Source organism: Hyla sarda, chromosome 4 (assembly GCF_029499605.1).
Source record: "Hyla sarda isolate aHylSar1 chromosome 4, aHylSar1.hap1, whole genome shotgun sequence".
NCBI classification, from domain to species: domain Eukaryota; kingdom Metazoa; phylum Chordata; class Amphibia; order Anura; family Hylidae; genus Hyla; species Hyla sarda.
In genome coordinates this window covers 336,899,344-336,923,189 of record NC_079192.1, presented here as the reverse complement: position 1 = coordinate 336,923,189, position 23,846 = coordinate 336,899,344, and the positions used below count along the sequence as shown (strand labels likewise).

Sequence of the window (23,846 nt, the reverse complement as noted above, 5' to 3'; positions counted from 1 at the left end):
GTTTCGTTTTTTGTTTTTTTTAGTTCTAAACATTTTGCACATTTGCTGGTTAAATATTTACTTAATCAAGAGTACCATTTAATCTCTAAAAAATTCATACACAAATAAAATAGTTATATAGTGCTATCCAAATTAATCTCTGTACTGCAATGCCAACCACAGTGGCCTATTACAAAATTATACAGACAAGGTACCGGGGTATTCTCATCTGGGACATTTATGGCATATCTACAGGATATGTCATTAAAGGGGTATTCCAGGACAAAACTTTTTTTATATATCAACTGGCTCTGGAAAGTTAAACAGATTTGTAAATTACTTCTATTAAAAAAAATCTTAATTCTTCCAATAGTTATTAGCTTCTGAAATTGAGTTGCTGTTTTCTGTCTAACTGCTTTCTGATGACTCACGTCTCAGGAGCTGTGCAGCTCCTATGGGGATATTTTCCCATCATGCACAGCTCCCGAGACGTGACATCATCATTGACAGAAAACTTCAGAAGCTAATAACTATTGGAAGGATTAAGATTTTTTAATAGAAGTAATTTACAAATCTGTTCAACTTTCCGGAGCCAGTTGATATATAAAAAAAAAGTTTTTGCCTGGAATACCCCTTTAATGGTTATAGATGTGTGTCTCTCATCTGGGATCAAAACCTATCTCAAAATCTAGGGCCCTTTAACCCTGTCTGGACTGAATGCCGCATCCAAAGATGGCCAGAAGGCCAAAAACTACAAAGTGGCTTTTATATGCAGTTGACATAAAAGTCAATGGGAGCTGTATTAACAGCGTAACAGTCTAAGCTTTGCTGTTTTAGAAGCTACTGAGTTACAGAAACACATAGCTTACCATTAACAGCACAGGCCAGTCTGCAGGAAGGTCATCATTTAGGTAAGTTCAGGGAACAGATGCAAGCAGAGCATTGAGTTGTCATGCTTACAGTTAGTATAAGGCAATTACAGAAGATTCTTTATGAACATCCAGCAAGTCATTGTAGAGAATTTCAAGACACAATTTTATGGGGACACCCACTACTGACTACATGACTTATGGCTGATCATTTGGCTGAAGTATCTGTATGTTGAACAAAATGTCCTTAATGGCTAAATGGCCAAGCAGAATCAAGTGCTTTCTTTTTAGTAAAGGGACTGTGGAGCCAATCACTTGTTCCCTTATAACTAGTCAGATGTCACAGAATCTGTGACATTCCCAAAGCATAAACATTTTATTTAATATCAATTACAAAAAGGTAAATTCGATAGACTTGGGATATTCCTGGTACATATATGATCAATGCCTAGCATTCCTTTCGGAAAATATGCTAGCAATGGTGAAGCCCAAGCAATCTTAGCTCCAACTATACACATCTGTAAAATGCATGCTTCCATACTTATAGCTTTTGCAGATGTAATGAATGTAGAGCAATATATGACTCAAGATAGACAAGAGATGAACTATAAAGGAGATTGTTCAAATACAACCCAAGGACATAATACTTGTATATTTATATAAAGATAACTGACATATTACTTTGCTAGCTGACAGCTTAAATGCCCCTATTACACTATGTTTACAATCCCACTTCCAGGCATCAGAAGCAATATTCTTTCAATCACTGTAGCATCTAAAGAAAACAGTGCACTTGACGTACCACTTCCAGTCAGAAGTCAAAACAATATTAGATGAGTAACAAACCGCTGTGACAGTCCACACAGAAAGTTTACACGCTGTCTGTGCACTGTACAAATAGTCAACCACAAATAAGGCTAAAATCCTCCAGAACACAAAAGTAACACCCTCTTAGTGTAGGAAATAATTTTTGTGTTGTAATTATTAATAAAAAAAATGATCAGGAGAGAATATATTTATTCCTATGGGACCCAAACTCTGCTAAAGTGCATCCATCTATATTGGTCTTCATTAATTAAATCAAACCAGTTTATTATTGTGGTCAATGATTGACATATTAAAGTAGTTTTCTAGGAAACATTGATTGATCATGGGCACTACACAATGTAGGGAGCCAAGGCTTAACCCTCTACACACTGTGTTTATAACTAGGTGTTGAGCTCGCCCAAACAGCTGATTGGAGGGGGTGCCATGGGGTTGGCGCTCTGCAATCTAGCCATTGATGGCTTATCCTAAGGATAGGCCATCAACTCCTTTTCCTGGATCAGTTGGAGAACCTAAGAAATGCAAACGTGAATGTGGCCAAAGTTAATGTAAACATGTCACTACTGCAGATATATATAGGCATTAGCTGCATATATATAAAATTGTATACTGCAAAAAAAAAAAAAAAAAACATGGAATTTGTTTTAGGAAGCTTTTAAAAATATTGTTGTCTACTATTAGACAGATGTAGTACTTTAGTATATTTTTTATTTACTTTTCTCTTCAGACTGATTCAAAAGAAGTATGTGTTAATATATTCTATTAGAACACTAATAAAAATAATTATGTCAAATAATGGAAAATAATACAATAATACAACAGAATATTTCAGACACAGGACAAGGTGTGAACAATAGCCAAAGAATACATACAATGGCCCACATTTACTAAGAGTGTTGGGTTTTACTAGTGTGAAATGTTCTTTCAGACTTGCAGGATTCCACTCTATTTACTATGGCAATTCACAGATTTTCATATCGGGAACATTTTCTGATCCTCTTTTCCTAGGTGGAATTCCCAGTCATTGATTCACAGTATTTTCTGTGAATTCAATAGTAAACAGGTCAGTTGTAAAACCACTCCCCTTTTCCAGCTGACCACGCCCCCTTTTTAAGGCTTCTCACAATACATGTTTGTCAAATTTGTCTGGCATAGACTAGCGCAGCCATGTCACAGACACTGACACTGATTTACTAAGAGTGGAGTGTAGGTTTCTTTGTGGGTTTTAATTCCCTACAATTTTTTTCCACGGTATTTACTAAGGTTTCCCAACTTTTTCCACTTTTCCCTACATTTTCCTTTTTTTTACACATGCTCTAATCTGTAGGGTTTTCCTCAGGGGAAATCCACCAAATTTTCTGTGGAAACCCTAGTAAATATGTAGCTTTTTTTGTGAAAATGTCAGAAACACTCCCCTTTCTGGTGACCCCACCCCTTTCCCTGATGACCACGCCCATTTTTTTATTTTCTTAGTAAAATGGAGAGTTCGTATGTTTTTTTTTTCAATTCTGGTGCAAATTCTGGCACAAATTCTGGTGCAGACAGAATTTATCGTGCAATGCACCAGAATTTGGCACACAACCTAACAAAACATGGCGGGATTGCAATAGTAAATGAGGGCCACTATGCGCCAAAATAACCCAACAAAAACTAGTGAATTTTAACTTAGTAAATGAGGGCCAGTAAGTAGTCTTTTCACAGGTGTAAAGGTGCAGCTGGTGGTGGGCTTACTTGGTTGCCGGGCCTTAGCTGCTATGACCATACACTGGTAGTTATACACTTCTGTCTTTTTATTTTTTAAGTTGTTGGATATTGAAAAAATGAATGGCTGAAATGTAAATAATTCACTGATAAAATGAGGGCAGCAGGCTATAATTCAGAAAACAAGGGCATGTGTTTGCCTCAGCGTGTACACAGCTACTTTGAGTCATTATAAACTAACACAGGAAACTTGTTTTATCAAAAAGTTGCATGTATTTGTTTTCCCACTGAATGCTTTGTAGACTGGTGTTATTTTAATACTGGTTTTGTTTTATTTTGCTCATTGCTCTGAAAAAGCTAAGCAGTGGATTTTTCACATCCCTGAATTTATTTAACCAGATGTTCTAATAGAGCTACAGGGATTAATTCCACACTAACAGTTTCAGACCTTCTAAATGCTCCTTAAGTGACAAGTTCTATAAACAAGCACTAAGCAGGACAGCCTTCCTATAACTGATTTTTAAGAAATCTTTACAGTATGCAGATAAACTGTGCGTGATTATCATTCATGTTTGCAGGTTGCGTTTCGCTCCATTGCACATCTCGGGTATTAAGTAGAGAAAGCATAAATATGAAAATGAACAAGCTCCACAGATTAAAGCTTGAGTATAAAAACTGTCCTTTCTGTCAATCAAAGTTATCAAAATGTCTTTTTTTTATAATTAGGGACAGAAAGGGCAACAAACTGCTTTCAGAGACTGCATAAAGCTTCTACTCGTAAAAGCAGGTTAAATCCTTCATATAAAAAGATGAAAAAAGAAGAAAAAATGAATGCTTCTGAGATAGTAAAACATAAAGTGCAAAATAAAATGTCCAGAATGACCTTGTATTCTCCTTCTAAGAGCAAAACATCTTTAATTTGTGTTAACATTTATAGAAAATGATTTATCTATTAAAAACTATTTCAATATAATTAACACTATTCAAGATTACCAAGTCCTAATATGGTAGAACTTCTAGTCTAGTAAGCTTTTTTATTTTAAATAATGTTTTGTTATTTTCCTCCTTATCCTTCAATAAATGTATGTTAACAATTAACATACAATCCTAATAGCATTGTCTTATTGTATGATTTCATGTTCTCAATATTGGAGAAAATGTTATGATTTTTTTATTTTTTTATTATGTTCAATATTATAACAAAATTTACCACAATGATCCCCTAAAGGTCCAGGGATCACTTAATAAACCAAATACAAAAACCCCAGGGCACAATGCTTGGGGCACAAAACCCCTTTAGGGACAACCCTTTTTAAAATGTAACTTTTATTGTATATAGTTATTTAAAAAAATAGACCGATATATACCATGTGACAATGATTAAAACTTAAGTGCCAGAGAACCAGTTGTGCATATAAATGGGGATAAACCCCTAGTTATTGGTTTGTGGGGAACTGCAGTTTCCCCTATATCTGGTAACTGTGGCACAGATTAAAATCACAGAATTTGCCCCCCTCTCAAATTCTGGGGGGCAAATTCTGTGATTTTAATCTGTGCCACAGTTACCAGATATAGGGGAAACTGCAGTTCCCCACAAACCAATAACTAGGGGTTTATCCCCATTTATATGCACAACTGGTTCTGTGACACTTAAGTTTTAATCACTGTCACATGGTATATACAGGTCTATTTTTAAAATAACTATATACAATAAAAGTTACATTTTAAAAAGGGTTGTCCCTAAAGGGATTTTGTGCCCCGGGCTTTGTGCCCTGGGGTTTTGGTATTTGGCTTTGCAATATTATAACATGCACAGTATAATGCAAGCTGCGAGAAATGCAAACCTGGAATATCACCTGATTACAGCATATGGCAGCTTTTGTTGCCAAGCATAGGATTTTCTATTGTATTAATGGGATTGTACCATGCATGTAGTAATATGGACTGTAATAAAAAAAAAATTAAAACAACATTATACAATAAGACAATGTTAAAACACTTTATATAAATCAGGCTAAGGAGGAACATAATAAGAGTACATGTCAGTTTTTGTAACTATTGCTACTTTTTGCATTTCTCTCTTTAAGTGAAGCATACCTGTACGTTGAAAAGAAAAAAAAAAAAAAAAAACTGCCATTGTTTCAGATTAACCTTGATAGTGGTAACAGTGTGATATCAGTGATCCCACTGCTGTTATTGTGCCCTTATGAGTCCCCTTCATGGTGCACAGCTATTTTAGATTTTCTTAATTTCAGTGGCAAGACCAGAGCTGAGCTGGTTGGCAGCAGTACTCATAAATGTGTCACATGTGAGCATAAACTAATGGGGACACATAACAAATTACAAATGAAAAAAGAACTAAAAAGGAGAAGAAAACAATATAGTAGCCTTTGAATTTAATTTATTTAAGGTGGAGCTTTTATTTACAAGTTGACTGAACATTATTTGCGATCACAAATATATTTGAGATAAAAATCATAGAAAATCGGATCTTTTCCTGAACCATTAGCAATATGACTGACTGTGGATTAGAAATATGTATATGGAGATACACTATTTCTATTCTGTGCAGAAGTTGAATGAATTCTCTCCCTTCTTAATGATAATGCATAGGATTTTGTCTAGTATGCATTGTCTGTTCCTACAGCTCTGATGACATCCAAGTTAACAGATGAATGCGGTCTGAAACATGCTGACAAATGTACTTTAGAGGAGCTAGCACTAACACAGGAAGAGCCCTGTTAGCAATGTTGTTTTGGAAAGAGAGCAAACCGGACTCATACATTATTTCACTTATGATACAGTATGGATAATGAGGATGGGTAAGGGGATCACATAAAAAATCTTAAAGCCATAATTTAAAACCTTCACTATTAGCAGCTTAGATTAAAAAAAAGAATCACCTAATTTTTCCACACATTTTTTTTTTAATAAACTGCAGCCTTCATATTATAGTTAAAATGTTGGGGTCCACACTATTTAAAAAACACAGAACAGTACTTATACTATATAATGTATGTGTGCAAATGCTCACCAGGCATTGCCACCATATTTTAGTAGTAGTTATTTTTCATTTTTATTATCTTGCCCACGAGTGTACTATACTGTTGTTTTCACTTGATTACAATGTAAAGGACTACAGCTCCCTATATTCCTCTGTCATTTCACAGTGCTGTAGATAGTGTGTACTCGCGACGCTGACTTCAGGCACAACACAGATCTGCTACTGCGGGAGATGAACATCAAGTATGGTCACATGACTTAAGACTGGCTAATAAGACAGAGAATTAGAAAGTAACTAATCTTAGGGTGCATGCACACCACGTTTTTGCAATACAGTTCCTGTATCAGGTTTTTGATGAAAAACGGATTCTGCAAAACCTGACTAAACTCTATCAAAACGTGTGTACAAATTTCAACCTTCATACAGTTAAAAACCGTGTACGGTTTGAAAAATGTTGTCCAGTTGAATCCATTTTCTAAGAAAAAAACTTATAAATTTGTAACTTTTCACTCCATTTTGAATAAAGTTTCACTTGCTTGATTGAAATTCCAAGAAAAAAAAACTGTGAAAACTGGATGGAACCATATGCACATATGGTTCTGTACGGCTCCCATTGACTCCCAGGTTAAAAAAAAAAAAATGTAGAAGGTTTAATACAGTTTTTCAGCCGGACCCAAAAAGATGGTAGACTACGGTTTTGTGTACGGGTAAAAAAACGGACAAAACTGTATATGATGCAAAACGGACTAAACCAGATGATGCGTTTGACATACGGTTTACAATGTTAAGTCAATGCATACGGTTAAGTCAACGCATGTGGTGTGCATGCACCCTTAGGCTCTATTAACACCGTGCTTTTGAGCATCCAGCAAGGTAGCAGGTTTGACTGAATCCAGCCAGAAAGCATTTGCAAAAGTGGACACAATTTTAGATGGATAAAAATAAAATAAAAAAAATATAAAAAATAAAAAACAGATCAGTCCTGTGTTTTAAAGCTTGGCTTAATTTTAATTTTCTAAAATATACTTTTTCAGAAAAAATTTACACCAATTTATGTCATCAAGCACAACTCATCACCCTACACTTTGCATTTATTTTAAAGGGAACATATCATTTCACTCCCTCTCCACTCAGCTAAAGCAAGCCTACAGGACTACTGCAATTCCATGTGGGAGAGGGAGTGAAAGGACTTGGAGCTGCACGTCGGATTGAAACAGAAAGCAACACATCGGCCGACATTTATCATTGTAGTGTAAGTGAAGCATTTTTTGACACCTTTTTTTTGTGTGCTGGTAATGTGTAGGAGCACCAAATTATTAAATGGTCAAAGAGCGTTTGATAAATTTTGTGCAGGTCACATTTTCTGAAATTTCTGTCTTCACATATACCAAAAAGTTACACCATGTCTGGGCTCGTGTAGTTTTAGAAACTTGTCAGTGGCTTTGCGCCACTGAAAGGTGCAATGATAAATCCCTTCCATATCATGTCTATTGCCAAAATCAGTGGATTGCAACTCAAAATCAGCAGAAATGTGTAAGCAAAAAGGGGGGAAAAAAGGCGCAAAAAAACGTGCTTGCTCCTTTTTGCCCCTTTTTTAGACGCAAATAAACAGTTTCAAGACAATGATAAATGTGGGCCATCAAGTTTTTAGCTATCTAGAATAGTGCAGAGGTGTTACGCCGAGCGCTCCGGGTCCCCGCTCCTCCCCGGAGCGCTCGCTACACTCTCGCTACTGCAGCGCTCCGGTCAGATCCACTGACCCGGTGCGCTGCGATACCGCCTCCAGCCGGGATGCGATTCGCGATGCGGGTGGCGCCCGCTCGCGATGCGCACCCCGGCTCCCGTACCTGGCTCGCTCTCCGTCGGTCCTGTCCCGGCGCGCGCGGCCCCGCTCCCTAGGGCGCGCGCGCGCCGGGTCTCTGCGATTTAAAGGGCCACTGCGCCGCTGATTGGCGCAAGTGGTTCTAATTAGTGTGTTCACCTGTGCACTCCCTATGTATACCTCACTTCCCCTGCACTCCCTCGCCGGATCTTGTTGCCATTGTGCCAGTGAAAGCGTTTCCTTGTGTGTTCCTAGCCTGTGTTCCAGACCTCCTGCCGTTGCCCCTGACTACGATCCTTGCTGCCTGCCCCGACCTTCTGCTACGTCCGACCTTGCTTCTGTCTACTCCCTTGTACCGCGCCTATCTTCAGCAGTCAGAGAGGTTGAGCCGTTGCTAGTGGATACGACCTGGTCACTACCGCCGCAGCAAGACCATCCCGCTTTGCGGCGGGCTCTGGTGAAAACCAGTAGTGACTTAGAACCGGTCCACTAGCACGGTCCACGCCAATCCCTCTCTGGCACAGAGGATCCACCTCCTGCCAGCCGGCATCGTGACAAGAGGTTTGTGTTATCTTATTTAAAAAAAAATACAAACTACAATTTTAGCCACGCTTTTTTTTTTACAGAAACCTATGTATCTGTTAAGCACAAATGTCACATATTAGAAATCAGACATATAGCACATCATAGGCAAATTTTTGCAAAAAATGCAATTAAAAAAAGCTGTCTTTTACAGATGTTTTTGCATAAAAATTGGGTGATTTTTTTCTTATGATTGAAAATAACATCCACAAACAGAATGAGTCTAAACATAATAATTAGCTTGAATGCAATAATCAGCCTACACAAAATAAGAAAAAAAAAACATATATGAAAAAAAATAATAAATTAATATTTAAATATATATACTATTCAACACCTGTCACAGTTTGTCAGATCAGGCCCAATTAGTTCAATTGAGCTGAATAGCGATACCAGACACAACCCATGAACAGGTGTGGTATCGTTTGTGGAAAGGTGCAGCCATGTTTTTAAATGTTGTGCTATGAATAAATCCTCTATGTTGATATCCTTCCTACATTAAAATATAATGATTATTCAGTATTTTGTCTACAATCTACTGCATATTGCTTCTGAAAACTCTCCAAATCATCATTATATAAGAGCCATTCATTGATACAAAATAAATCCATCTTTCATACTACTTCTTTATGTGGTTCAAACAAAAAGCTACATTTCAGTGTGTAGCTCATCTAAATTTGGAAGTCAGGTAAACTACCCCCTTTCATGAATTTACCATGATCAAATATTAATATGCTGTTATGTGACTTGACAAATAATAAGTTGATTAAATTTCCCAGTAGAGAAGCAACTCAAAGTAATGTATATATCAAGTTTCTTCAGATTGTTGCCAAAACCCAAGTGTTTCTTGTTGATGTAATGAACAAAGTGTATTAAAAATAGATAGAAAACAACTTGAAATTTACTGAAACATTAAGCAAAAGTTTCTTTAGTTAATAGGATCGTAAATGAAGAATCAGCTCATCCATATTCATGACAATTTGTTTTCTAGATCCCTGCTGTAAAAAATATAATTATATCCATCTCTAATAACTTTGGTACCTTGAACTGCAGGTGCTGGTACGTTGTATGTTTATTACCATATTTTAAGTCCTTTAAAAAGATTACATTAATTCCTATGGTAATTTTAAAACCCCAGAGCATCTTAAGTTTGGAGTGGATGCTAATCACCAGAGTATGGTTGATTTTCTAGTACACCTACCATGAACGCTAAGCAAATATCGATTCGCACATTCTGTTTACAGTCCCAAAATATTCCATCTCGTTCTTGTTGTTGATACTGGGAGAGTTATTAATCTCATGGGTTACCAAATTATAAGATACACACTAAATGCTATGGTAATTCTCTGCATTAAGATATATTTTAATTAAAGAATATACAGTCTTAATATAGGTAAGATAGGGAACACATTCAAATTATTAGTAATTTAGCTAATTAAAATGTTTTTACTGGTATCAGATGGATGTTTATGAAACAGACTGGGCAAAAATTCCCGTCATTTTGCTTGTTTTCTCCTAGACCGGGTATAGAAGTATCCACAAATTAAAGATTATAATGACTTCATTTAGTTGAGATAGAGAACACATTCAACTAGCAATTTAGCTGACTAAAAAGTGTTTACTGGTATCTTCAATACGCTGTTTATAAATCAGACCAGGCAAAAATGTTTTTGCCTTTTTGTTCCCATTTTCCTAAAATGGGTAGAGAAGTAAACATTTGGTGTCCACTTTGGAACAACAGTATTCAGGGCGAAATTTCTCCAGCACCTACTTATGTCATAAGATGGCAGACACAAACCATTACTGCAAACTTCAGTACAGGATGTTGCAGTTTAATGATTTTTTGCAACCTATAGTCATAACTATGTTATCTTTGAATTCTATAGTTTTATGTATATGCTCATATATAACCTCATATGACCAATAGTCAATGACACTTGACTCTGTGTCATTTATTTTGCAAAAAAACTAGGCCAAATGCAGAAGCAAAGTGTAAAAAACTTAAGTACACCATTACTTCTTCTATAGGAATAAAGAGGGTAAGTGGCATCAGAGTGCTGCTTAAGTGACCATAAGCAAGTATGACCACCTCTATAAAATATAAAAGCACATATTCAGGCATGTGTTAACACAATGCCAAGTAGGTAAGACATCAGCAATGATCTAGGAGAAGCAATAGTCGCTGATCAATCTGGTAGGGTGATATGGCCATTTCCAAATAAAAAGTCAATCGTTTTACAGTGAGAAAACTAACAAGTCAAGTTACAATCTTGCAACAAGTGGATATTTCTGCAAATTCACCCCAAGATAAGATTAACCCCTTAAGGACCCGGGATTTTTCAGTTTTTGCACTTTCATTTTTTCCTCCTTACCTTTAAAAAATCATACCTCTTTCAATTTTCACCCAAAAATCCATACGATGGCTTATTTTTTGCGCCACCAATTCTGCATTGTAATGACATCAGTCATTTTACCCAAAAATCTACGACAAAACGGAAAAAGAAATCATTATGTGACAAGATTGAAGAAAAAACGCTATTTTGTGTATTTTGGGGGCTTCCGTTTCTACGCAGTACATTTTTCGGTAAAAATGACACCTGATCTTTATTTTGTAGGTCCATAAGATTAAAATGATACCCTACTTATATAGGTTTGATTTTTTCGTACTTCTGGAAAAAATCATAACTACATGCAGGAAAATGTACACGTTTAAAATTGTCATCTTCTGACCCCTATATTTTTTTTTCCGCGTATGGGGCAGTATGAGGGCTCATTATTTGTGCCGTGATCTGTAGTTTTTAGCGGTTCCATTTTTTTTATTGATCAGACTTTTTGATCGCTTTTTATTCATTTTTTCATGATATAAAAAGTGAATAAAAATACACTATTTTGGACTTTGGAATTTTTTTGCGCGTACGCCATTGACCGCGTGGTTTCATTAACTTTATATTTTTATAATGTGGACACTTCCACGCGCGGCGATACCACATATGTTTATTTTTATTTACACAGTTTTTTTTATGGGAAAAGGGGGTGATTCAAACTTTTATTAGGGAAGGAGTTAAGTGATCTTTATTCACTTTAGTTTTCACTTTTTTTTGCAATGTTATAGCTCCCATAGGAGGCTATAACACTGCACACACTGATCTTTTGCATTGATCTTTGTTATCCCATAGAATAACATAGATCAATGATTCTGTCGTTTTTCTGCTCATGCCTGGATCTCAGGCACTGAGCAGTCAATCAGCAATCGGACAACAGGAGACAGGTAAGGGTACCCTCCTGCTGTCCTACAGCTGTTTGGGATGCCGCGATTTCACCGCGGCGATCCCGCACAGCTCCCTTAGCTAACCGGCATTGATTTACTTTCACTTTAGACGCGGCATTCAACTTTGAATGCCGTGTCTAAAGGGTTAATAGCGTGCGGCACCGCGATCAGTGCTGCACGCTATTAGCCATGGGTCCTGGCTGTTGTAGTAAGGGAGAGGACTCAGGACGTACTGGTATGTCCTTGGTCCTTAAGGGGTTGAAAGGATACTCCGCACCTAGACATCTTATTCCTCTATCCAAAGGATAGGGAATAAGATCTCTGATCGCGGGGGGATCAGTCGTTGGGACCCCCTGCAATTTCCAGCCTAGCGTTCTGAACATTTATGTTCAGAACGCCGGTTTCATCACACCCCCTCCCTGAATTGAGAGGACGTGACGTCATGACCATGGCAATCTGAAACCAGCATTCTGAACCTGAATGTACCCCTTTAAGCAATGCTCAAAGACATTGCAAAAAAAACTCCCAAAAGCTACAAATCAGAATCTACAGGCCTCAGTTAGCATGGGAAATGTTCAAGTTTAAGCAACTATAATTAGAAAAGCACTGAAAAAGTATGGCTTGTTTGAAAGGAAAAAGCTTGTATTTAAAGAAACCACAAGACTTCTGGAACAAAGGAGGAGATTCATCAAGTTTTGGGCTGAGAAGAAGTTGACTTTTCTTCTGCACACGTTTTGATGAATCTCTCCTAAAGTAATTTGGATAGAGGATGTCAGTGGCGATGTTTGCGTTCAATGTACAAATACCTTGTACCACTTCCCAGCTCGCTGCTCTTCCCATCTGGTTACATAAGACAGGCTCTGTTGTAAGTCTATAGAGACAGTCTTATGTAAAAAAAAAGATGGGGAAAGCAACGAGCCAGGGACTGAACCCCTCAGCCACTTCTCCCAGCTTTATTTAACGATTGGTGACAATGATGCATTAAAAGAGGTGGGAGTAAACCAATGCCCACAAGCCTCAATGAACTAAAGCCATGTTGTTAAGAAGAGTGGGATAAAATTCCTCCAGTGTAAGAGACTGATAAAGTCGTACAGAATACAAATACTTCAAGTTATTGCTGCTAAATTTGGTTCTACAGAATGCCTCTTAAAAATGTATAAACAAGGTTTATCTTAGAATAAAAATATATATATGGGCACAAATCGTAGCACTGGTACAGCTTGCAAATAAATATTTGATGTTCTACTTCCGCTATGAATGCTGGACTGGGCTTAAGTCAATATAATCACAGAAGTGTGTTCCTTTTCCAATTTGAGATCAGCACTGAAGAAGTTTGTCGACCATAAGATATATATATGACTGATCTCATCTATAAGAAATGTTTTGTATTCCCAGAAAGGACTGTTACACTGAAAACTGGACACTTGTTTGTCAATGAGGTACAGCAAAGGGATCTAAAGCTACACCATGATGATTCTCCTTGTAATAATAAATAATAATATACATAAATGGAAGATATAAAAGATTGAAAAGGACTGAGAAAAAGTAGGGCAGATTTACCCTTTCTCAGTCTTCCATTATTGTCTATTCTTTATGGTGCCTTATTGGCAATGATAGGCCCTTACAGAACTAAAAAGTTCTGGTTTGTGTGCTTTTTTACTAAATAAAAAATGAAATAAAAAAATGAAAAATGCTAAAACCCTTTAATTGTAAAATTGTCTGTTCACAGCTAGATATATTCCTTCTAACACATCTACCAGATACTAATTAAATAGAAAAGCGTTGCTGCATAAGCTCAGGTTGTATGTTTTATATTTACTTGGCAGTGGTGCCTTGAATAAAAAATATCTTATCATTTGACAGTTACATCTGCTAAACACAGACGGGAGGTCAAAGATTATCTAGAAGAGAGCTGTTCATTGTTAATAACAAGATGCTACATTATGCAAAAGTACATGTAAGTAAAAAAAAACATCTAAAGACCAACAAACAATCATTGCACAGTTTAGATTGGAAACTGCAGTAATGTCTCTAAATAGGGGTAACATAAGAGAAGTATGTTCACATTGCCCTAAATTAAAACATACTAGATATATGTGGGTGGATCAGCATTATGAAAGATGGAACTGGGGAATCTGAATACTGGAAACTGTTAAAGGAATGTGTCAACTATACTTTTTTTTTTCCTGATTAGAGGCAGATACTAAAACCTGTTCTTTTTTTCTAATCTGTTTCTATTTTGTCATTTTAATTTTTTATTTATTTATTTATTTTTGTCTAATTTTTATGGGAGCTGCCATCTTAACTGAGCTGTTTATAACAGCATTTAGTGATATACTTTACAGCAAGCTCTATGAAAAATTGACAGCAACAGACAGGATCTGTCCCATTGAGATGAATTGTGGGTGATACTGATTCTCATTGGGGGAGATTTATCAAAACCTGTGCAGAGGTAAAGTTGCTGAGTTGCCCATAGCAACCAATCAAATCGCTTCTTTCATTTTTCACAGGTCTCTTTAAAAATGAAAGAAACTATCTGATTGGTTGCTATGGGCAACTCTGCAACTTTTCCTCTGCAGAGGTTTTGATAAATCCCCCCCATTCAGTTTACCTTAAATAAAAATATGTGCAGCTGTTTTGTTGTAATTGTTAGGAAAAAAAAAAAGCTAATCAGTCTTTCTGAGCAATGGAGGCATTCTTTACTCTATACTAGCAATGTTTTTCTGAACGATAACTCCGTCCTTCATCAACATGCATCCGTTATTCCTCAGCGTGTGTAAGAAGCGGAGTTATTGGCCAGGAGAAGAATTGCTAGTAGAGCATGAAGTGCGCCTCCATTGTACATAATGGCTGATTTGCATATTTTCTCTTCCAATGTTTATAACAGGACGGCTATATTCTTAAGGACGGATCCATTTTTTACCTTAATGAACAGGCTTTTTAAAAAAAAAAAAAAATTTATTTGACATGTATCTCTTTAAATCGTAATAACTTTAGAACACTTTTTCTGAGCGGAGCGATTCTGAGATTCTTTTTTCGTGCCATTTTGTACTTTATATAAGTGGTGCATTTTTATTGAGACATGCAACATTTTTTGGGAAAAACTCCAAAATATTGTGAAAAACTGAAACATTTCTGGCATTTTTTTTCATGGTGTACACTGTGCAGTAAAAGTGATGTTACATTTATTCTGTGGATCAGTACTATTATGGCGATATGCATTTTATATAGCTTTCTTTGTTCTTTTTCCTTTTCTGAGCAAAATTCTTTTTCTGCCTTTCATTTTCCAACAGCCGTCGTCCGATGCCATTGAGTTAGGGCTTATTTTGTGCGGGATGAGCTGTACTTTTTATTGGTATAATTTTCTTGATACAAGCTACCTTTTGATCTTTTTTATTCCGCTATTTGTACAGAAATTGGCGAATTTTGCACTTTTTTTTACGGCGTTCACCGTACGGGATAATTTACATAATAGTTTTATAGCACACGTCATTACGGACGTGGAAATACCTATTATATATAAGTTTTTTGTTTTCGATCTTTTTTGGTGATAATACATGGCTTTTATTGGGAAAGGGGATTTTTTTTTCACTTCATACTTTTATTGAAGAACTTTTTATTTTATTTTTTACACTTTTGCTGCAATACATTTGTACTGCAGCACAATATGACCTAATCAGCTGCACACAGAACAGCCTGTGCGATCCAGCCTGTGGCTGGATCACACAGGCTTCCGTAGCAGGCAAACAGAAGGTCATGATCTGACCTCCGTGTAGTAAAGGACGGCACCAGGGTATGATGCACTACCCCAGCACCAGTGACTTGAATGCAAATAAAGGATTTATTTATAATATAGCATATTACACACGTAACAAGATGTGTTTCGGTTTATACAGCCTTTTTCAATCATATCCAAACATAAATGAATGGCATGCTTTTATACGTAACATCCGGTCATTGCGGGTAGCAGCTGAGTTTAGTGATGATGGACACTCGCTCCGACATCAGGTGGATGCATCAAGTTGTGGGAGGATCGGAGTCCCGCAGGAGGATGGGACATATTAGAACACGTGGGTCAGGTAAACAAAAAAAAAAAACACATGGAAATTTTTTTTTTAACAAAACAAAAGGAAAACGAGGTATATACACAAATTTTTTTAACTAGATTCCGTGGACTCCCATGCTAAGCTATATTTCCAACAGGGTCACGTTCATTTATCTAAAAGGAATGAAAGAACAAATTAGAAGGTGGAGACTTTGCTTCATCAAGTTCTGGTAGTGAATACTCCTCCTCCTTCTCTACATCAAACAGAGGCTCCCGGGGCTCTTTTTTTTTGCAGACGCCCCAGCAAAGAAGAAGACACGGTGCGGGGGGCACAATCATTGGAGACATATCGGGGAGCATCCTGACCAGATCTCAGGTACGGCACCATCATTAACTATTAACATATCATCTAAATGCCTAACCCTGCAACAAATGAATGTTTTACAGAAAGGATTTTCATTCAGCCCATCTACTGTATTTAATGTATTTGAACTTGATATAGCCTTAGAACGTTTTTTTCACAATATCCGTTTTAAAACCTCTTTTGCCGATAAACAAGATGTTCCCATAGACACTAACATAAATCCCAATACTATGCTTAGACTAGACTCCACAGGCTTGAGAAAACAAGCACATTTCTGCCTCCCAAAACTCAACATGCTGTTGAAACATATGTGTCATTGGTTAAAAATGATATAGGCAATGTTATAAAAATGTTTCCTAGTGATTAAGAACAAAGACAATTGTTTAATAACCTATACAACAGTGAGAGAGAGGCTCTACGTGGCCTGATATTGGACAAAACTATAACTATTAAACCAGCTGACAAAGGTGGTTCTGTCGTGGCGATGGACACCGTAAGATACAAAAATGAAATTACCAGACAACTGTCCGACATGGTCACCTATGAGCCCCTGTTGACTGATCCCTTACCCTGCATCCAAAAGAGGATAGATGCGATGTTGGGGGACTACCACACAAGGGGTATAATTGACACAAAAATGAAAACTTATCTGACTAACTCTGAACCCATAACACCTATCTTTTATATTTTGCATAAACTACATAAAGACCTCAATAACCCCTCTGGTTGCCCCATTCTGGCTTCCACAAACTCAATCTTGTCTCCCCTATCAATTCTTTTTGAAAAAAAAAAAAAAAACTCTGACCCCTTTGATTAAACAGACTAAAGCATTCCTCCTTGATACATCTGGCTTTCTTAAAACTATATCAGACATTAAAAATATGACACAAGAGACATGGTTAGTCCCCATTGATGTTACAAGTTTATACACCTCAATTGAACATTCCAGAGGCATAAAGACTGTGAGATGGCTACTCACCCAAAGTACACATATTTTTGACCAAAAATCCTTACATCTGGACCTTTTTACATTTGCTATTACACATAAATTATATTTTATACTAAGATAATTTCTGTTTACAGTGAAGGGGCTCAGCAATGGGAGTGAATGTGGCTCCTCTGTACGCAAATATGGCACATTTTGAAGAACAACACATCTACAACAATTATTTATTTTGTAAAAAATGTATTTTCCAAAAATGTGGAAAAGATTCATTGATAATGTATTTTTGTGCATGGGAGGGGCCAGAATTGTCCCTTATATCCTTCTTTGATTCTCTCAACGAAGTACGCCCTGAACTTAAATTCACCATGACTAAAAGCCAAGACCAGGTGAGCTTCCTTGATACTATAGTCCTGAAAAATGACACAGGAGGTCTGCAGACAGACTTATATAGAAAAGAAACGGATAGGAATAATCTATTGCTCTATTCTAGCTCCCATCCACTTGCGGTCAAATGTGCCATAACGCGTTCCCAGAACAAAATAATTGAACACATAGTCAGTGACCCCACTACCAGAAAGAAAAAATTAGAGAAATTGGATTTGTGGAAAGAGGTTACCCCCAAAAAAATACTCCTGGAATCTAAAATACCAAAAAATACACCACATAAAGATAAAATAAAAAGAATACCCTTTGTGAGAACTTACCACCCCCTTCAATATAAAATAGACAACATAGTGGGGATCACTGGTCCATATTGCAGAAATGTTTACCACAAATCAAAGAATTTACTGAACCACCATTAATCTGTAACAAAAGACCCCCTAATCTTAAGGATAAATTAGTGAGAGCCAATGTTGGCACAATTAAAAGTTTCCAAACAGCAATTCTTAAAAAGCAAAAGAAATGGTGCATACCCTTGCCTGCAATGCTCACAATGCAGTCATATAATTCAGGGAGACACTATTCACCACCCACACATTGGCAAAGCAATTACCAAAAATGGTTTCTTTACCTGCAAAAGTAGGAATGTTGTCTACAGTATTAAATATTCTTGTGGTCTTTTATATATTGGGGAAACAGCACAATGCAATTTTAAAGTACTGAATGACATTACAACACCATGGGGGGGAGGGGGTGACATCAAAAGACGCTTAAGGCAAAGGGAGGCTTTTTGGATACACAAGCTGAACACTATTGAACCGAAAGGTCTTAAAAGGGATTATAAATTAACAAGATTTTTGATGAGATAGACCTTGTTGTTTGTTGACTACATTAATGCTATAACATACATATTCTAATTTGTTCTTTCATTCCTTTTAGATAAGTGTACATGACCTTGTTGGAAATATAGCTTAGCATGCGAGTCCACGGAATCTAGTTAAATAAATATGTGTGTATACCTCGTTTTCCTTTTGTTTTGTTTAAAAAAAAATCTCCATGTGGTTTTGTTTTTGTTTATCTGACCCACGTGTTTTCAATATGTCACATCCTCCTGAGGGACTCCGATCCTCCCACAACTTGATGTATCCACCTGATGTCAGAGTGAGTGTCCATCATCATTAAACTCAGCTGCTGCCCGCAATGACCGGATGTTACGTATAAAAGCATGCCATTCATTTATGTTTGTATACAATTGCAAAAGGGCTATACAAGCCGAAACGCACCTTCTTACGTGTGTAATGTGCTATATTACGAATAAATTCTTTATTTGCATTCAATGATCTGACCTCCTGCTGCCATAGCAACCAATGGCGATCCGTGATCGTATCGCGGCTCAACACCATGGATGCGTGATCAGGATTGATCACTGCATCTATGGGGTTAATTCTGCCGGGACTGGCGCGATCGTGGCTCCGACAGCTGCGACTACGGCTGTGATTGACAACCGGGTCCCGCCGCCAATCTCCTGCGCTGCCCACGGCGGTGCCGGAGATCACTAGGACGTATGCATGCAGTGCGTGAACGTCCTATAGAGGGAAGGGGTTAAAACCTTTAGTTACATATAAAATGCACTACATACAAAATATAGCATTTTTTGCATTTTTGTAAAAATTTTTGTCCATGGAGTTTCCCCCCCCCCCCCCCCCCAAAAAAAAAAAAAAAAAAAATACAGCATACTCTAGGATTAGTACTTTTTTTTTTGGGATTTTCTAATAGGTTCTCTAAGCACCAGGAAAGACATATGCAGACAGAGGCACAAAATAAAAAAGCAATAAAAAAGGGCATGTTACATTTTAAATGCTACTGACAATGACACTTGATACTTGATAACACCCACAAAATAAGGTATTTTCTCATAGGTTTTCTAAGCACCAGGAAAGACATATGCAGAAAGAGGCACTAAATAAAAAAAGCCATAAAAAAGGCATGTTACATTTTAAATGCTACTGACAATTATACTTGATCACACCCACAAAAGAAGGATTGATAGAAAGCTGCTCTTTACATGCAGTACAAAGTCCCCACATCCAGTACATATATTATTTCCTATACTTTAAGTATTTAGATTTACCCCTTTAATGCTAATCATAAATCTTTTACTTTACCACTTAACACTTTAACATACAAGTTTGATTGTGGCTATAGAAAGGCGACTATTGTTTCACATTAATACATTTTGATCTACAAAACAGACAATTTTGCAATCTCTGAGATTCCATAACATGCATTTGCTCCTTTCATAGGCCACAAGTAATGCCCCATTTACTGTATTTGTTTCTGCGTAAAAAAAATATTGAATATTAAAACATTTTTCTAGTACCTCAATTGAAATATAATTAATTCCTTAGAGGAGCTTGTATTTCTAAAGGGAACATTTTGTTTCTAATGCCAAAGGCAAAGAAGCGACATCAAACTGGCAACCTTTGGTTTGTTACAATATTAACAAATTAAGTAATATTCTGAAAAGGCCATATGCTTTTGACAAACAATATGAAAACTTCAAAAAACATGTACACCAAAACACATCTACGTTAATGCACGTTATTTGTGTTTCTAAAGAGCCTTTTTCTGTAATATACTCAAAGCCTATACTTATTCTGTCAGGTTCACCTAGGCTGGTAATGCAATTTCTAATAGCATTCTGAACAATTTCATACAGCAGATCTCACAACTTATTAAAACTAGTAATCATATCAAGTACGCATGCTTTTATAGTGTCATTTTTTTTTCTGTTTCTCTTAACTTTTCACCAGTCTTTTTATAATTTTTCGCAACAGGTTTACTCACTGATTACTTTATCATTAGCCCAATATCTAAATCTGTGTACTTTTCTGACAATAACTACTGAAAATGCCTGTGAAAAACTGCTTACTTTTAACCATATTATCAGGAGCTGTTCACCATTGACACAGGACAAGATGTGTACCCACTTCTTGAATACTTTACATAGGCCCTATTATGTAGGGCTCCAAACTGTGAATCAATTTGGAACACTGGGTGGCTTTAACTAATGTTAGACAGGCACTGGCACAATGAGCCAGTAATTCAGAGTCCCATAGGTGTGCCTGGCTGAGGTCCTTCAGATACCCATAGGTCCTATGTTGAGCACGCACAGTACTTTATTTGCCCAATGCACCTTTTCCAAAAAGCAATATGTAACTTCTCACCATCATGTGTATAGCAAATACTGCGATCAGTCCAAAGTCTTCAGTAAATTCTGAAATCAGCCCACTGACAATTACAGAAGCCATCACAGTCTATATTTACCATGTAATGTTTTAAAGGGATTTTCCGGCCATAGACATCTTATCCCCTATCCAAAAGATAGGGGATGAGATGTTTGATCTCTGTGCAGCACCTGGCATTCTGGGCCAGGCTGCTGCTCTAGTCTTGGAAACCTCTGAGTTTCCGGGACTGGAGATATGACATCACACCACAACCCGTCCATTCATGTCTATGGTAGAGGGTGTGGTGGCCCCTCGTGATCAGACATCTTATCCCCTATCCTTTGGATCGGGGATAAGATGTCTATGGGTGGAATACCCCTTTAAGTAATGAAGGGTTTATTAAAATAAAGTTTTAACATTGGTTATCAGGGTCTGAGTGTTCAAACCCTGACCAATCACTAGATAGAGCTGAAGAAGTGCATGTAAAGCATGTTCTCTTGAAGCTCTTAATCCCTTAAAGGGGTTCTCCGGTGCTTAGACATCTTATCCCCTATCCCCCCGGGATCTTGCATGCGGCACCCCGTTTGTAATCAGTCCCCGGTGTTCGCTCCGGGTCTGATTACCAGCGACCACATGGCCGGCAGCGTGTGACGTCACGCTTCCGCCCCCAGTGTGACGTCACGCTCCGCCCCTCAAAGCAACCCTCCCGTATGCTTGAATTGAGGGGCTGAACGTGACTTTTATGTACTGCACATTTTACAATGAGAATAAAACAAGCTTAGAAAAAGTCAAAACAGCACATAATAAATAAAAAATATAACACAATGATGCTTTCTATGATGCCACTATATTCAAAGGCAGGGGCTTCACGTTAAAGTGGACAAAAAAAATTAAAAATTAAAAAATATGAACTCTTAGTTAATAAAACCAAATACAATATAACATTTTAAAAACAGCTTAGATGGCAAGGACTACAAGTACAATTGTGGTGCTTTGCTACAGATTATACTACTAATTGTGTAGGAAAATATCTAGAGCATAAAATTACACTGTCACGATTCAGCAGGCTGGAGGTGGATCCTCTGTGCCAGAGAGGGATAGGCGTGGACCGTGCTAGTGGACCGGTTCTAAGCTGCTACTGGTTTTCACCAGAGCCCGCCGCAAAGCGGGATGGTCTTGCAGCGGCGGTAGCAACCAGGTCGTATCCACTAGCAACGGCTCAACCTCTCTGACTGCTGAAGATAGGCGCGGTACAAGGGAGTAGACAAGAGCAAGGTCGGACGTAGCAGAAGGTCGGGGCAGGCAGCAAGAATCGTAGTCAATATGGTAATAGCAGGAGGTCAAGTACACAGTATGGACAAACACAGTAAACGCTTTCACTAGGCACTAAGGCAACAAGATCCGGCAAGGGAGTGCAGGGGCAGTGAGCAGATATAGTCTGGGAGCAGGTGGGAGCCAATTAAGCTAATTGGGCCAGGCACCAATCATTGGTGCACTGGCCCTTTAAGTCTCAGAGAGCTGGCGCGCGCGCGCGCCCTAGAGAGCGGAGCCGCGCGCGCCAGCACAAGACAGCAGGGGACCGGGACGGGTAAGTGACCTGGGATGCGACTCGCGAGCGGGCGCGTCCCGCTGTGCGAATCGCATCCCCGACGGCCATGACAGTGCAGCGCTCCCGGTCAGCGGGACTGACCGGGGCGCTGCGGGGAGAGAGACGCCGTGAGCGCTCCGGGGAGGAGCGGGGACCCGGAGCGCTAGGCGTAACAGTACCCCCCCCTTAGGTCTCCCCTTTTCTTTGTCCGGTAACTGCCTCCCCTGGGATGAGGACACCGGGAAAGAATGGAGGGTTTCCTCAACGGCAGGCAGTACAGCAGGAGTGGGAATGGGGAGGGAGGGCAGAGGGCGAAGCCTGGCACGGGGCAGTGTGACACGAGGACGGGGGCCATGAGGAGGCACAGAGGCTTGCCTGACGGGACTGGGAGGGGGGGAGAGGCACTTCCTATGGCAGGCAGAGTCCCAGTTCTTGATCTCTCCTGTGGACCAATCAAGGGTTGGGGAATGGCGTTGAAGCCACGGTAGTCCAAGGAGAATTTCGGAAGTGCAATTGGAGAGGACCAAAAACTCAATTTTTTCGTGATGAGGTCCGATGCACATTAGGAGGGGTTCTGTGCGGTAACGCACGGTGCAATCCAACCTGACTCCGTTGACCGCGGAAATGTAGAGCGGCTTGACGAGACGGGTCACCGGGATGCAGAATTTATTCACCAAAGACTCCAGAATAAAATTCCCAGAGGCACAAGAGTCCAAGCAGGCCACGGCTGAGAGGGAGGAGTTGGCTGAAGGAGAAATCCGCACGGGCACCGTGAGACGTGGAGAAGCCGACTTAGAATCAAGAGACGCCACACCCACGAGAGCTGGGTGCGAGCGTGCGTTTCCCAGACGTGGAGGACGAATAGGGCAATCCACCAAGAAATGTTCGGTACTGGCACAGTACAGACAAAGATTTTCTTCCCTACGCCGATTCCTCTCTTCCTGGGTCAGGCGAGACCGATCCACTTGCATGGCCTCCTCGGCGGGAGGCCCAGGCGTAGAATGCAACGGAGACTGTGGGAGAGGTGCCCAGAGATCTAAGTCTTTTTCCTGGCGGAGCTCTTGATGTCTCTCAGAAAAACGCATGTCAATGCGGGTGGCCAAATGGATAAGTTCTTGCAGGTTGGCAGGAATCTCTCGTGCGGCCAGCACATCCTTGATGCGACTGGATAGGCCTTTTTTAAAGGTCGCGCAGAGAGCCTCGTTATTCCATGATAATTCGGAAGCAAGAGTACGAAATTGTATG

General features: G+C 38.6%; 1 protein-coding gene and 1 long non-coding RNA gene across 13 annotated transcripts in view; one reads left to right on the top strand and one right to left on the bottom strand.

Moving 5' to 3' along the window:
• Positions 1 to 23,846, bottom strand: part of TENM2 (teneurin transmembrane protein 2) — a 2,592,228-nt gene that overhangs the window by 814,070 nt on the left and 1,754,312 nt on the right. The gene's annotated exons all lie outside the window — the stretch shown is intronic.
• LOC130369634 (uncharacterized) overlaps positions 1 to 23,846 on the top strand; it is a 55,892-nt gene that overhangs the window by 9,694 nt on the left and 22,352 nt on the right. Inside the window, exon 2 of the long non-coding RNA XR_008843070.1 lies at positions 13,914 to 14,007. This is a non-coding gene — a long non-coding RNA (uncharacterized LOC130369634). The remainder of the gene's footprint in view (positions 1 to 13,913; positions 14,008 to 23,846) is intronic.